This window comes from Zootermopsis nevadensis, unplaced genomic scaffold, assembly GCF_977971745.1.
Source record: "Zootermopsis nevadensis isolate Lab colony 2312 unplaced genomic scaffold, Znev_1.0 Znev_ptg000001l, whole genome shotgun sequence".
Taxonomy (NCBI): domain Eukaryota; kingdom Metazoa; phylum Arthropoda; class Insecta; order Blattodea; family Termopsidae; genus Zootermopsis; species Zootermopsis nevadensis.
The window spans coordinates 8302928-8317187 of NW_028259133.1; the positions used below are offsets into that span (position 1 = coordinate 8302928).

Below are 14260 nucleotides of genomic sequence, written 5' to 3' on the forward strand. Positions count from 1 at the left end.
AGGTCTACTTTCGCAGATAGTGCTATTCCGCCACTGCGTGTTATATATCACATGGCCTGAAAAACGTAACAGGATGAACATTCATTTATTTATCTCATAAAGAAGGCCATATACGTAGGAATGTTTGGCTGCGTTGTAGTAGGTCGGGAAAATCTTTACTACTGTGACGCAGCTAAATTATCTTGGCATGACATTATTGTAACGCTGTTCAGTGCTGCCATCTCTACATAACCCACCCACGCATTGGAACTTGTAAAGAGTGTGCACATTTTTAACTGTTAGTTACACACCATCGTAAATGTAAGGCAGAAAGAAGTAAGAAGAGAAAATTTTATAGTCCTATAAAATGTGTCCAACAGCACGCACCAAAAACTGTTAGCTGCAGATTTATCACGAGTAAGTTTAACTGTAGTTGTGTCACTATTTCCTTCCGCTGAATCATCGGCTTGTGTCAACAGTGCCGAAGAATGCATGACCTTATTCGTTTAAAAATCTAACGCTTAACAATGTCTTTATTGAAGATAAAATACTGATCCAGCTTATCGAAAAAAATTCCACTTTTTATGGATCTCCAAGATTTATTACTGTGTTCTCAAAAATTCGCACCTGGATCCTATTCTGAGCCAGATGAATCCAGCCCAAACCCGCATCCCGTTTCCTAACGCTACATTTTGGTGTTTCTATATGTGATTTTTTCTCATACACGTTTCGCATCTCGTGGAACATAGGTTCCTCCTTTTAAGAGGTTTCAGTAATCATACATTTGGTAGGACTCCTTGGACGAGTGATCAGCCCGTCACAAGGCCTCTGTCTGTACACAGGACAGCACAACACAGAAAAACGCGGACAAACATCCATGGCTTGAGTGGGATTCAACCCACTGTCCCAGTGACCAAGCGGCATAAGGCCGACGCCTCAGACCGCGCGGCCACTGTGACCGGCTTTTCTATCTGTGATTAAGTCTCCCAAATCGTCTCTTACCATCAGGTATTCCGGTTAAACCATGGTATGCATTAATATCCCTCAAAATGCCACATATACCGCCTATGTCATTCTACTTAAAATGATCACTCTAGTATTAACTTGTTTTACAAAGGATAGGCTATAAATTACAACGCTCTTCCGACTTATTGTTTCCTGCTCTTTCCCTTACCATTTCCGTTTCAACCACTTTCGATTTGTGTTCTTTCCTATACCAGGATTTACAACCGCAGAAAACAACAGGAAGTGTTTATAATTAAAGGTTCTAAATCCAATAATAATGTGCGATGTGGGTCATGGGCAGGGCATTAAGTCTTACTCGTAACAGATCTAAATGTGGTACAGCTTAACGACTGCAATCAACTTCAAACTGACATTGACTCTGTACATGGTTGCTGCAGTGTTAACTTCATGAAACTCAACATTAGTACAACGAGAGTAATTTCATTGTCAGGAATAACCACTAAACTTCGATGTCACAACCATTTTGACTACATATTTTCGCAATGTATTAAGTTGAGTCTTGTTTAGAATTTAACATTTTCATTCTTTTCTCTCGATTTCCTGTATATGTTATATGTAACCTTAGTTAGATCGAAGTTCGAGTACGCCTCGGTCGTTTTGGAATACTAATGCCAGGAAATTGGAACGCATCCAGCAAACGTTTTCAAACCCTTGATATAATCGTCTCCTCCCCCATGTGCATTACAGCTTCGCTTATGCTTTAGAGCAGAGGTTCCCAAACTTTTATACCTTGCGCCCCCCTTAAAAAAATTTCATAAATTTCACGTCCCCCCTTCCAGAACAAGTGCAAGCAAAGAGTTTTGACATAAAATTTAGCTATGAGTATACAGCACTGTAAGACAACTAAACTGCCCCAACCAAGCAAAGGATTTTAAAAAAATTTCTCCATATTTCGTTAAGGAAGTTTTTCATACAATCAACACGCCCCCCTCCAGGTGGCGCGCCCCACACTTTGGGAACCTCTGTTTAGAGTATTTAAAACTCCAGACCCTGCTTAAGAGAAGGCATTGTATTGATGCACTGTTCCTTGCGCAGACTTACCGCGGTTTTAAATGCTGTCCTTCCCTTCTGGAAGCTGTCGATCTCCAAATTCCTACTCAGAATCTCAGAGATTTTTCTATGTTCTGTTTTAGCCCTTCGATTAAATACAGTCCTCCTGCTAGATGCGCATCAGCTGCTAATGTCGTCTTCAGGGACCTCCATATATTTGAAACAAAGATTGTTTCCCTTAATCACATAGTAGAATAATTGTGATTCTATCAATATATTAGATATTAATTTCACTCAATAAATTTATATTCATTTTTCCCCTTTCTCTCCTCGACCATTCACACCTTTGACCAACTGTGCGTTATCATTCTAATTATGTTAATTCTGTGATCTAGTGCCATGTATGTTTTGCATATTTTGTTCTCATGTTAGTCTAAATGACTTGAGTTATTTAATTTATTTAAACTATTAGTACAAAGGTATGTATTCAGTAGCAATTTGCCTTTATGGTGCCTACAAAATATGTAATTTTAGACACAACTTCTGAGCCACCTTATGTTTGTAACATGCGGTCTGAATATTTAATTTGATATGCTCATTTATTGGTTCGGTCGGAGTGTTTTTTCAGACATGTAGGAAGGTGTCGTGGATGATTCACTCTTGCATTATCATATGTTAATGAGATAAGATATGACGCCCGCTCAGGGTGGTGTAGCGGTTGCCATTTCTGCCTCGTAATTAGTATCCTTGAATCCCCAAGCCTGGGGCCGGTTCATAAGTGAACTTCAAGGTTCTTATACACAAGCCTCATACAAAACTCATAAGCAATTTTGTTGAGGAGGAAACCAATTTCAAATACATAATCGAATTCAAGATGATAATCGAAGAAAATCTCACTATGTAGTTTGAGTTGTAGACTTAATATATCCACTAATATTCCGCTGTCTGCTGCAATTAAGAAATAATCGGAAGTCTACGAAGGCATACTAATCGTTCGCATGTTTTTCTTTTATTTTTGTCTTTCTGTTCTTCACGCAATAACTTCGGTTATTGAAATCATTTGTATCAGATCCATTCATCGGTTCTATTCCCCTCTTTTGTTATATGCCTACATTCAGTCGACCACTTTTCGCAATCTAACATCGTAATTTTCAGACAAATAACTTCATTAAGAGTCTGGTTATTTATTTTGTTATTTAACGACGTCGCAACAACGCTGGTTAATGGCATGTAACGCTTCTTCGACTGCGTGTAGCGTAGAATGGCGGAATAAATTGGAATGAAGGAAATGATATGGATGTGGAATAAGGAGGTCATGACCTCTTTTAAGTTACTTTTCAGAATCTTCTTGGAAGTATTAAAAAGAAGCACAAGGAAACTGCCCGGGTAGTCGATCTCTGAACGAGTGGATAAAGCCGGATTAAAGGCATGACATTTTATCATAGACAATCTGAAATTGTAGGATTTGAGGTTATCACAGCAGTGAGTCTGAAGTTTGCTGTCTTCTGGGTTATTGCGCCGTGTAGTATGGTAGATTTCCACCAACGTTTCAGAGGTCATATTGTCTGATGACGGAGACACTATGACCTCTGACACGTTGGTAGAAATCTACCAGACTAAACGGCGCAATAACCTAATCTGAAATCTGAAATCGGTGTAGAATTGACAAAAAAGCGTAAAACAAAAGATTAATCAAATACCAGCAGTTTATTCTTGAACAGTTCTAGTAAAATACCACTTACTTAGAAATTCCCTTTCAGCTCCAGTCTGTCTAATACCATTAGTGGTAGACCCTCAAGAGAATCCGGTTCTGTTCTGACCATCGCCACTAGTCTTAAAATAAAAAGCACAGAAAGCCGTTGACGAATTACTTGTTATCTGGTGTTATCTGTTAAACGGTTGTCGATTACGAAATAACTGTGAATATAGACCTACACCTCGTCTTCATTAAGGTTGCCTAGCAACTACATAATAGGTGGAAAAAACTGAGAACACTGGCAAAAGAATTTTGTGTGCGATAAACTGAAGATTAAAGTTAATGTGTGCTACAAACCATTATGTTTTCCGTCTCTTTTTATAGCATTCAAATTTCGGCAGAGAAAGGAAGAGAGTAATAGATGCTGGCATTGAATTTCTCTATAAAAGAGCAGTGCACACGATTCCTATCACAGAAGAAACGAGAAATTTTTGTAGTAACTAAAAATTTAACTTACAGAACAGAAAAAAGTGAATAGTCTTTGTAAAATATTTGTTTCAATATGTTCACCAAATACGTTCATACGCGTATTCAAATTAAAGTACTATACTTACAACACCTAGAACACTAATTAATCCCGATGTCATGAAGATGTAAGTGGTTCTGGACGTATATCTCCCAACTTTCTTAAACAACATTCTTAACCTCTGCAATAGACGAAGGTGAAAGGATACCTTCACACTTCGCCCCGTTTTCCCTCGGTGTTCGCTGGGTGAGCCCCAGAGCAGTTCTTAACACGATGACGAAGAGAAAAAACCCTACCCTTTTTGACAATCAATCAACATTCGTCCTGTCCTTAAACGGTCACTTTACTGACAGAGCCATTAAAAGATTGTAGGACGAAAGGAATGTCTGAGCAGAAACAGGCCGTTCTTAAGTGATGTTAATGCAGGTCAGTAGACCAATTTGTTACTACTACTTATTTTGAAGCGTATTTACGCGATCCGAATACCGAAGCGCTTGTAACTCTCACCAGTAACTCGTCTTCGCAATAAACACGTATGAACGGTGAAAACTCCGTGATGACATAATTTTGACAACGCTGAAAGCGAAAGAATTCGGAAACAAGCTAATCGTTTCAGGGACTGTGACTGCAGCGTAAAAACATTTGGATTAATTTTGTCAAGACAATGGTGAAGCGGTTTTCTGTTATAACTTAACAGAAAAAGGCTACGAATATAATATATCGCTGTTAGGAATGTTCTGACCAGTAACAAGTATTTATTTACTTAGCGTGTGTCATGTACTAACTCCTCATTTTGCCAGCAAAGTGTTTAAAGCTATTATTTCTGTACATAAGTAATTGTTTTAAGTAATTGAATTTTTAAATAGTCTTTACATGATCCTATTCTTTACAAGATTAATAATTCTCAAATGCAGTCTTGCACTAAAATGTTCTAGTCACATCTATTATGAGACTACGAAATTAAATATACCCCATTCACAGATGACACAAAACAAATCTGAGTGGGGAGATGTGCTATATTCCGCAACCTATGCGCCATTTCGGCATTACGGGACAACGTCTAATGTTTTACATTTATAGTAATTCTTCATCAGCCGTCTTGATACCAACTAAAAGTAAAATTCAGTAAGGTATAGTTGGTATAATCCACTATAATACTATTTCTGTGTTTCTGTTTATATTCTCAGGCCTGAGTTCCAAACTGAGAGATCTGTATACTCTGGCCCGCTTTGACTCCACGGAAATCTCCTATGTTTACATTGTATATAAGGCTTTGTTGTTACCATGGCTTCAGAACGTGTTAGTGATGAAAAACTATTTCCAAAGACGCTAAGTTTGGCCACATTTCTCTCAGTATACAATTAGCTTATCACAATCCAAAAATGGTTTAAAAATAATTTATTCCAGTTATTTATTTTAGCGTGCTAAATCAACAGCTACAAAAGTCAATTACATAGTGAATACAGGAATATAAAATAATAATTATAGCAAAAATAATAATAATGTTAATACGGATGGTGTTGTCAACATTTTAAAAAGCAGGGCATATAGTGCTTTATACGGGTTGCCAGTAATGTTGGGAGATTAAAGCCTAAATGTATGACGCTATGATCGGCTGGGCATGTGTATAAAGAGACAAGGAATGTATAAGTATAGAATTCTCTTTTATTCCGAATCAATTTTCCACACGCTCAACCACCGTGGTAAATGAATAGCCCTTTTCTGCTGTCCGAGACCGCTTATTCAATTCATCGGCCACTACCGTTTGTATTTTGAGTCCAAGTCAAGGAACACACACAAGATGGAGACAGTAATGCTTTTCCGAAACATTATTATCTACCCAAAATTCCACAAGGCGTTTTAAAACAGAAGACCAATAACAACATTTAACATGTTTCGAAATGAGTCACAAAAATCAATGTAATAGAGAAATCCATTGTGAGATGTGCCTCAAGTCTCCCGTCTTGGAAAAATTGTTGTATATCGTCATCTACAGAAGCAAGGGCGAACCTTTACGGACGATCTCGTATCATCTTTGTATGTCTCATTTATAGCTGTTCTCTCATTTTTCATTGAACAGTGAAAACCTACTGTAATTTTTACAGTTGTCACAGCATCATATATGTTATCGTAAAAAACATAAAAATACAGTCTTTCCCCAGGCATAAATTTAAAATTATCATCTAACTACACATTGTCTTCACAAATATTTTTTTTTTCCTGTGAGAATGTGGCACTGATATTTCAAATAGGCTCTCTGTTTATCCAGAATTTTCGAATTGTAAGCAGGAACATACGCAAGTCCAGTTTCATAGTTGACCTTACTCATTTTCTTCGATCAGCAAATGAAATTTTATTACCATCTCATAAATCACACAGCTTCGTATGAACATGCAACAAAACTTCTTGAATCTTTTGTTTCCTTGTAGTTATTGTTTACAATAAGCAGTTGAAGCAAATCTTTAAGAAAGAATAATAACTTCAGATGAATGCATATAAGCGTGGAGCATGCAACCATGGTTACATGAAAGGGTGTACTGTTTTCTTATGTGAAACACGTACCCATTTCCTGCGTCCTTTTGATCTGTGGTTACGTGATGTTAGGTGTCTTGCATGGTGGCCAGTGCAACAAGCGAATGAAGGCTTGGACACACACAGACTTTGTTCTGAACAATCACTGTGTTAATGAAATTCCTGCGCATGTGTGTCGTTAAATAAACAAAGAATTACTGATATATTTGTGTTTGTTTTATCAAAGTTGAACGCTTGCAGTGTTTTTTCGTTTGTTTAAAAATATAAAATTTAATTTATGTGCAATTTGCATTCGGATATTTTAAGAATTATATTTTTAAAAATGTATTTTGGTGAACTGATGTAGGATAAGAATTCGAATAAATAATTGCATATGAGGCTTCAAATGTGAACACGTAAGAATTTCGAAAAAAAACTGCTTATAATTTCTATATTTGAAATTATTTTCGCTTAAATTTTTATCAGATTCTTTTTTTTAAACATCCGCTATATGATTTAATTTATTAAAATGTGAGATGGGATAATCAGCTTCATAATGGTGCTCTTTGTGATCAACTATGCGCACGATAGAGATGAGAAATGCACGCAGTGTTTTAGGTGCAAAAGCTGGAGGTAAGAGACCACTTGGTAGGCTTTGGCGCAGATGTTAAAAAAGTATTTAAGTGAACTGATTCATCGACCTCAGAATGTGGTCCAGATACAGATTTATGTTTATCTGATAATACCTCCTCGTCTGCATATAATTGATGAGAAAGTTTCTTGACCAACTGAGAAAGTATCAGGTTCTGCGTCTGGATTCTGTCCCCATGCATTTAATGCGTGTTTCGTTTGAAACTGTTCTGTTTCCGTACTCTTTATTTCTCCACAGCTACTGGTTGTCTGTACATCTCCACCATACTTTGTTGCAGTCTGCTAACAACTTATGGTAGGTATGCTTATATGCACATTTACACTGAATTATAGTGACTGACATAAAATGCATCATTTTAGGACTTCCATACGACAATAGACCTATGTTTATTTATGTCATGTATGCTATTTTTGCCCTTTAGACGACAAAGCTATTTTGAATATAATTTCATTTTTGTTTCCTATCTCCAAGGAAACATACAAGATGGGTATAATTGTTGGGGAAAAGTCTTTTAGCACCTTGAAACCGATTCTTTTCAGAACAATATTTAAGAATTCAGTCCGCACCGCAAAGAAAACACAAACTTCGCCATTACAACGATAAAACTGTAATTTTACAACGAGTGTCATACAAGAGACATAAGTACAAATGGCACATTTATTTAGCTTTAAATATTGTGGTACATTTAATTGCCACTGGACTTAATAGGGTTAAAAATGTTGATGAAACCTTTCGCTGTTATTCCGATAATTAAATATAACACATAAATTCCCTGTGAGGGTGACATGCCGAATCACTGGATTGTTAAATCAGGTAGTGGTTGAACGGTAGTAGCGTGGTTAGAGGCGTGGCCACTACATTGACTGTAAATCAAACAGTTCCCCTCACATTTATCTTAAAATAGCTTCTTTTAAAACATTGGGTTGAGAAGTTAACTACCTGATATTAATGAATAACGTTTATGGATATTTATTAAGACAAAACATATAATATAATTTTCATTAAATTGGTGTTAAAAACTAAACATTTAAATAAACATAGCAAGAAAAATGTTGAATATAAAAGTGGTAAACAAAGTTACCAATAATCTATAACAGTTAAGTTCATAATTTAAAATATATTTAATGAGAAAATTACTTTTTAAAAACGGCTTTAGCGTTCAAGCACATTTCTTAGCCTATGATAGATGTATGCCCAGGTAGACTTACCGAAAGTCATTCTGTAAGGCAAGGTCTTCATAAGCTTTTGACCTAAAGTAAATTTGGAAAAACTGCGACAGTCCTATGGAATTTCAGTAATGCGTATTTAATGTGACTTCAGAGCTTTTACTTCTGATCATACAAAACGGAGGTAAATCATCTAATCAACATAATCATAACCTCATAACACGAGACAATCTCTCATGCAAGTCTTTTAGACGTAAGATTTGAGGTATTCACAGCGGTGTGTATGAAGATTTCTGTCTTCTGGGTTGTTGCCTCCGTCATCAGGGCGATTCATCGCCCTGATGATGGAGACAGTATGACCTCTGAAACGTTGGTTAACATCGACCAGACTACACAGCTCAACAACCCAGAAGGCATAAATCTTCAAGTCTTTTAGACAATGACTGCATGTCCTTCTTTCAGCCAATTCCTCGACACGTAAGCAGCCCATATAGAGTATTGTTGCGTGCAATACAGTAGCGTATTATGAAAACAAGCAAGAGTCCACTGTGGCCTTACTCATACGTCTTTGTGTCCTTGTTGATTGCAGACGGTTCTGTTGAATGTCCACAGCAACGCCATTCCATAGCGTGTAAAGTGCGCGTCCCGGCTCTAAGTATATGTAACTGCCTCTATAAACACATACGAAGTGTACGAGCGTGTGTGCCACGCTACAGACTGCTGTATTTAGGGATATGACGTCAAACTATAGGCCTTTGAAGAATGTTCAGACACACTCTATTTTTGTATGGATGTATGGTTTATGAACAAATGAAACGGAAAGCCTCGGACATCAACATTGGAATTCCACTACCTAATTCCTTGAAATGCCTGAATACTGTTTGTTTAAAGTAGAGATACTTTGATTCCTGCAAACATACACACACAAACACAAACAAAATTAAGTTTATAATTTTTACATTACTTTATATTGTGGGTGACACATATTTTTCAAATAGGAGCCTTCTGTCTTTTGTTTTTCCCTAGAAGGTGAGCATTTACGATCATTATCATCATCATTATCAGCCTTCTACGTGTTATGCCCAGTTGCCTGTTACGGTCCCATGCCAGTGTTTGTAGGGCCTCACGAAAGATCTATGTTTATTGCCCATTACGTTGAGCGGGGCTTTAGAAAACGTGAATTTTCCAGAAAACTTGGTAATTATCAATTAATTCCATGATTGGTTCTGCATTTCATTTCTTCGTTGACTAAATTGATTCTATAGTCAAGACTGGTATAGACTTTTGTTGTCTTTATGAATTCGAAGTCCCCTGCCTTGATTACGTTTTCATCTCTTCATTATGCTCTTAGAGAATAAAACTGATTGCCTTCCATTATAAAATTTGCTAGAGTACGGATATCAGCAAGTATTATTAGACACTACTCTACTTTAATATACGCCATCTCCTGGATGTCAGCCCCTCAGATAATTGTGTTTTTGTTTCCAAAGAATTCCTCTGCAACAAAAATTATGTTTCACTAACTGACATTTTTCAATCCTTCAAGCACTGCTTAATTAATATAGACTATTCTTGTTCTTTTTTCACAGGATTTGTAGTTTTTATATCTGTGTCCTGGTTTTATTTGTTTTCTGTACTTCTTACCGTGTTTTACTCTGTTAATCGTACTTTGCTTCTGTTCCATTGCTTGCCTGTGATTGGTTTTTCTGTTGCTGTGAAACACAAATAAATAAATAAACAAAATTGAATTTAATTATTTCTACATTCCTGGTCTGCATTGTTTAAAAAATATTTGAAAAATAAATCTGCTAGTAATCTAAGTAAACACATACTTAAGAAATTTTAGCGGAAAACGCGCCATGTCTTATTATAGATGAAAAAGAAGCATTATAGCAAGTAAACAGAGAAACGTTTAGGCCACAAAAATTGTTCTTTCCTCGTGTTCCTTTAAACAAACGTCATGTGCGGTGTAACTTTTCGAATAGCAAACTCACAGTTTCATGGATTGTGTAAGTAAACGTACGTATCGAATTGTCGTGTTACAACTGCTAAAGTTACTAATTTCATAAATGTTTACATTTGCTCTGAGTCAATGTACAAAATCCAATTTGATATCGATTCATTTTAACTAAGTTATTTATATTCACCGGCAGTTGTGATTATTTTAAATGCCCTGTGTTGTTTTTCTTACCTGTGGATTATTTGAGGAACGCGGGAAACTCGAAAGTTGTTTATGTTCTCCGGGACTAACCTTGTCATGTATAAATGCTCTGGGAATTCTTACGAAGTGAAAGTCATTCCTCTCCAGTGGGCCTCTAATATACTGCCCGTGTCACATCACGGTTCTGTCGGTCGTGTTCCGCAAGTTCATATAATGTCACAGCTGTGCCGTAGTTTAGCATTCTCTATACTCGCTGGACGTATTCAAATATCGAACGTATATTAGTACTCCGGTCTGCGTCAAAACCAGGACACATTGTTAGGAAAGCTTGTTTCTTCACAAGAAATAAATTGGTGTTATAGCACGGAGCAGCTGGCTGCCTGAAGTAGTTCAGCTGCTTAAATTTCGCTTCTTGAAATGAGCAACTGTCTCATAACCTAGCATTGAGCACGACACTCACCAGAGAACCGATTACTCCCTCTCTCTCTCCTGTTCTAGTAGAAATAAACGGAAGTGAGGTAATGAATTTGTAAATTCCGATATTCGTCGCCATATATTAGATGCCGTACAGTCGACTTTAATACTAATAACTTAATTAATGAAAGGCGTACATTTTTAAATTTAACTGCTCAGAATATTAATGTTCCTTTGCTTAAATTATTGTTGTGTGCAACAAATAAACCTACCTGACTCCAACAAAAAAAAACAATATGCAATTCATATTATATTACTGTACTTTGACATGTTTGACATTTTTAATAATATCTTCCAATTACGGTGAAGTTATAAACAGTAGACCTAATATTGACTAACAGATCTCTTCGTTAGCTCTTATTTTACAAACATAAATATTTGAAAACTTAAACCTTGCTTACTATGCAGCGCGTTGGAATATAAAATCATGCATACAAATAACTCTTTACACTTGAAAGGCCACTAATGCTAAAATCGTTTCGATCTCAAGAGGTCATCATCAGCGGCAAAACAAATTAATTCATATAATACAATTCAAAAGAATATGGTTTCCTACAGAGCATAGAAGGTATGTAATTTACAAAGCCATACTTATATAACACCTCACTGGACGTGAATATTTAGTCCTTCTTCCATACCTGGAATTTTTATGCAGGACTTCAAAAACAAAATGCCATAACTGAAGTAATTTTAGACGGTGATATTAAAGAAAGCAAAAGCACAAGAACGTTTTGGGTCCCATCTAGAATTTTATTCAGAAAAATGGGCTTAAAAGCTGGGTAGGCAGAAGTTACGCTGCTTTGAATATTAAATATATTACCATTTTTTTCAGTGACTGATAATTTTCTGAACAATGATTCTTAATATATAAAACAGAGTTATCCAAGTTCATTCAGGGCAGAAAGAACGATCCTGTCTAATGAGAAATTAACTAGTCTCTAATCAGTTTAAACATTCTGATTTGTGATTGCCACAAGACTGTTATGAGTATATACAAACAAATTGAATTATTAATTGTACTCGTGTATGTAGACGACCACTGCAGTTAAGGGCACAAGTGCACAGAGCAAATTGTCATATTTCCGGATCTTGTTATAAGTAGAGGAGTGCTCCAGTGTCACAAAAGGAAATACAATACGACACTAAAGAAGCAAGTTAAATCAGTTGAACATGGGACAGTTGGATTAGTGGCAGTTCTTATATAGAGTCGCGTGTTATAAAATAAGTTGAGGTTGCCGACGTATGGCGTGAATGTCCTTACAGCCTAGTTAATTAATTGGAGCCACAAAATTTCCCGTGCCATTTGCTCAACTCTAGCCACATCCCAATTTCTGTCACCGGCTGCCGGTCTCTTTGCTTAAACCACAATTCTGCACAACAGAAGGTTGGGTTTTACATAAATTACAGCATGCACTTGAAAATATTAAATGACGCAGTGGTTTTCGACGGTTGTTTCGTTGTCATGAAGACACGTTTTGAAATTTCAGATGGAAGCGAAGTTACATACGAGACTTGTGAATATTAAAATAATTTAGTGCTGCATCTGCATGAAATGTGTTGCGTGGTTTTTTTCTAAGGAGAAGTTTGTTACACATAGGCGTTTCTTTGCAGATATTTGGCTGCAGATGATGTAGCTGTTATTTCAGTTCTCACAATGACATCAGTCCAAGTAGCCTAAATCAGAAAACTTAAAATTACTTACATCGTTTTAAAGATATAACTTACGTACAATAAGATTTAATTTTCCAAAGTATTAGATTCCTATTAGTTGAACAACAACCGGATCCGGCATAAATATTTGGTCGATGTTAAATTTTAGTCAAGAGTGTTTAACAGCTATCAAATTACTAGCATAGTATACCCGTCAGAGATGAAAGAAATACGACTTATTTTGTACTGAGCAAAACGGTTTATTGCAGTAAATCGCATTGAAAGTAGTATAAAATTTACCAAGTACGATTTCAGGTACACACAACGGCGGGTATGGAGATGTGAAGAAGTCTGCCTTACCTTCTGGGTTTTAGCGCCACGATGTCTGGTAAAGTTTACTTACGTTTCAGAGGTACATGTTGCCTCCATCATCAGAGCGATGATCTCAGCAAGCACCTATGAAAAGTCCGTAAACTCTTACCAGATCTCATCTTACTACAACCCAGAAGACAGCCATCTTCAAAATGTATGAAGGTTTTTATAAAGTAAATCAAATATGAAAACATTTGCCAACCGCTTCCAACACACAACAGACGGCCTTTTCTCAGACTTCAGACTCCCTCCAAATGAAGCCACACCTCACCATAAGCGCCATCATATCCTGGATTGCATTTCTTTCTACCGGGGCCGCCACAATCAGAACTTAATTGCAATGTTTTTCTCATAGCACGAAGAGCGTAATCTTTCATTCAGCTTGACGGCTAGTGCCTTTTATGTCAGGAACAGAAACAGCGGTCATGTGTCTCCTTAAAACTTTGCATATATTCTAATGTAAATCTGTAATTTTTAAAATAGCTTGGATATTACAGCAACTCATCCGTATCCATAACAACGAAAATATCCACAAGGACATTCTGAATGCCAAGGAGACAGGGTGCCTAAGAAAAGGCAGCTTGTGATTCATAACTTAAGAGCAGTAACAGATTTTCACAGAACTGCGTGAGAACCTTATAGGCCTATTCAGTAAACAAAGACTCTTATTTATTCTACGTCTCAGTATGATGCCGCGTTAATGACCGTCACCAAACAAAATGTGAATCGTAAGTATGTTCCTGACAGAGTTGTCGAAAGAACAAATTTTTGGCTGCGAATTTAAAATTTTAGAAAAGTTAGTTACAGCGAAATTATTGTTTTTAGGTACTTGCTAGAAGAAGATACTGTTTTCGTTGGACACATACTAATAACTGAAATATAACATATATATATATATATATATATATATATATATATATATATACAGTCCTTTTTTGAAATTTGAAGTATTATGGGAAAAGAACGTACACTTATGACCAGTGCCATTAAACCGCCATTCACATACTCATACAAATGTGTGCTTACTCTGTAACGGTACATTTCTGTCACATTTTCA

General features: G+C 36.5%; 1 long non-coding RNA gene across 1 annotated transcript; it reads right to left on the reverse strand.

Annotated features, from left to right (window-relative positions):
- Positions 1 to 7607: 7607 nt before the first annotated feature.
- LOC147875190 (uncharacterized) lies at positions 7608 to 11153 on the reverse strand. The gene is made up of 3 exons (XR_015533553.1): positions 10738 to 11153; positions 10191 to 10258; positions 7608 to 10043 (listed from the first exon to the last, which is right to left on the reverse strand). It is a non-coding gene; the product is annotated as an uncharacterized LOC147875190 (long non-coding RNA).
- Positions 11154 to 14260: the final 3107 nt, after the last annotated feature.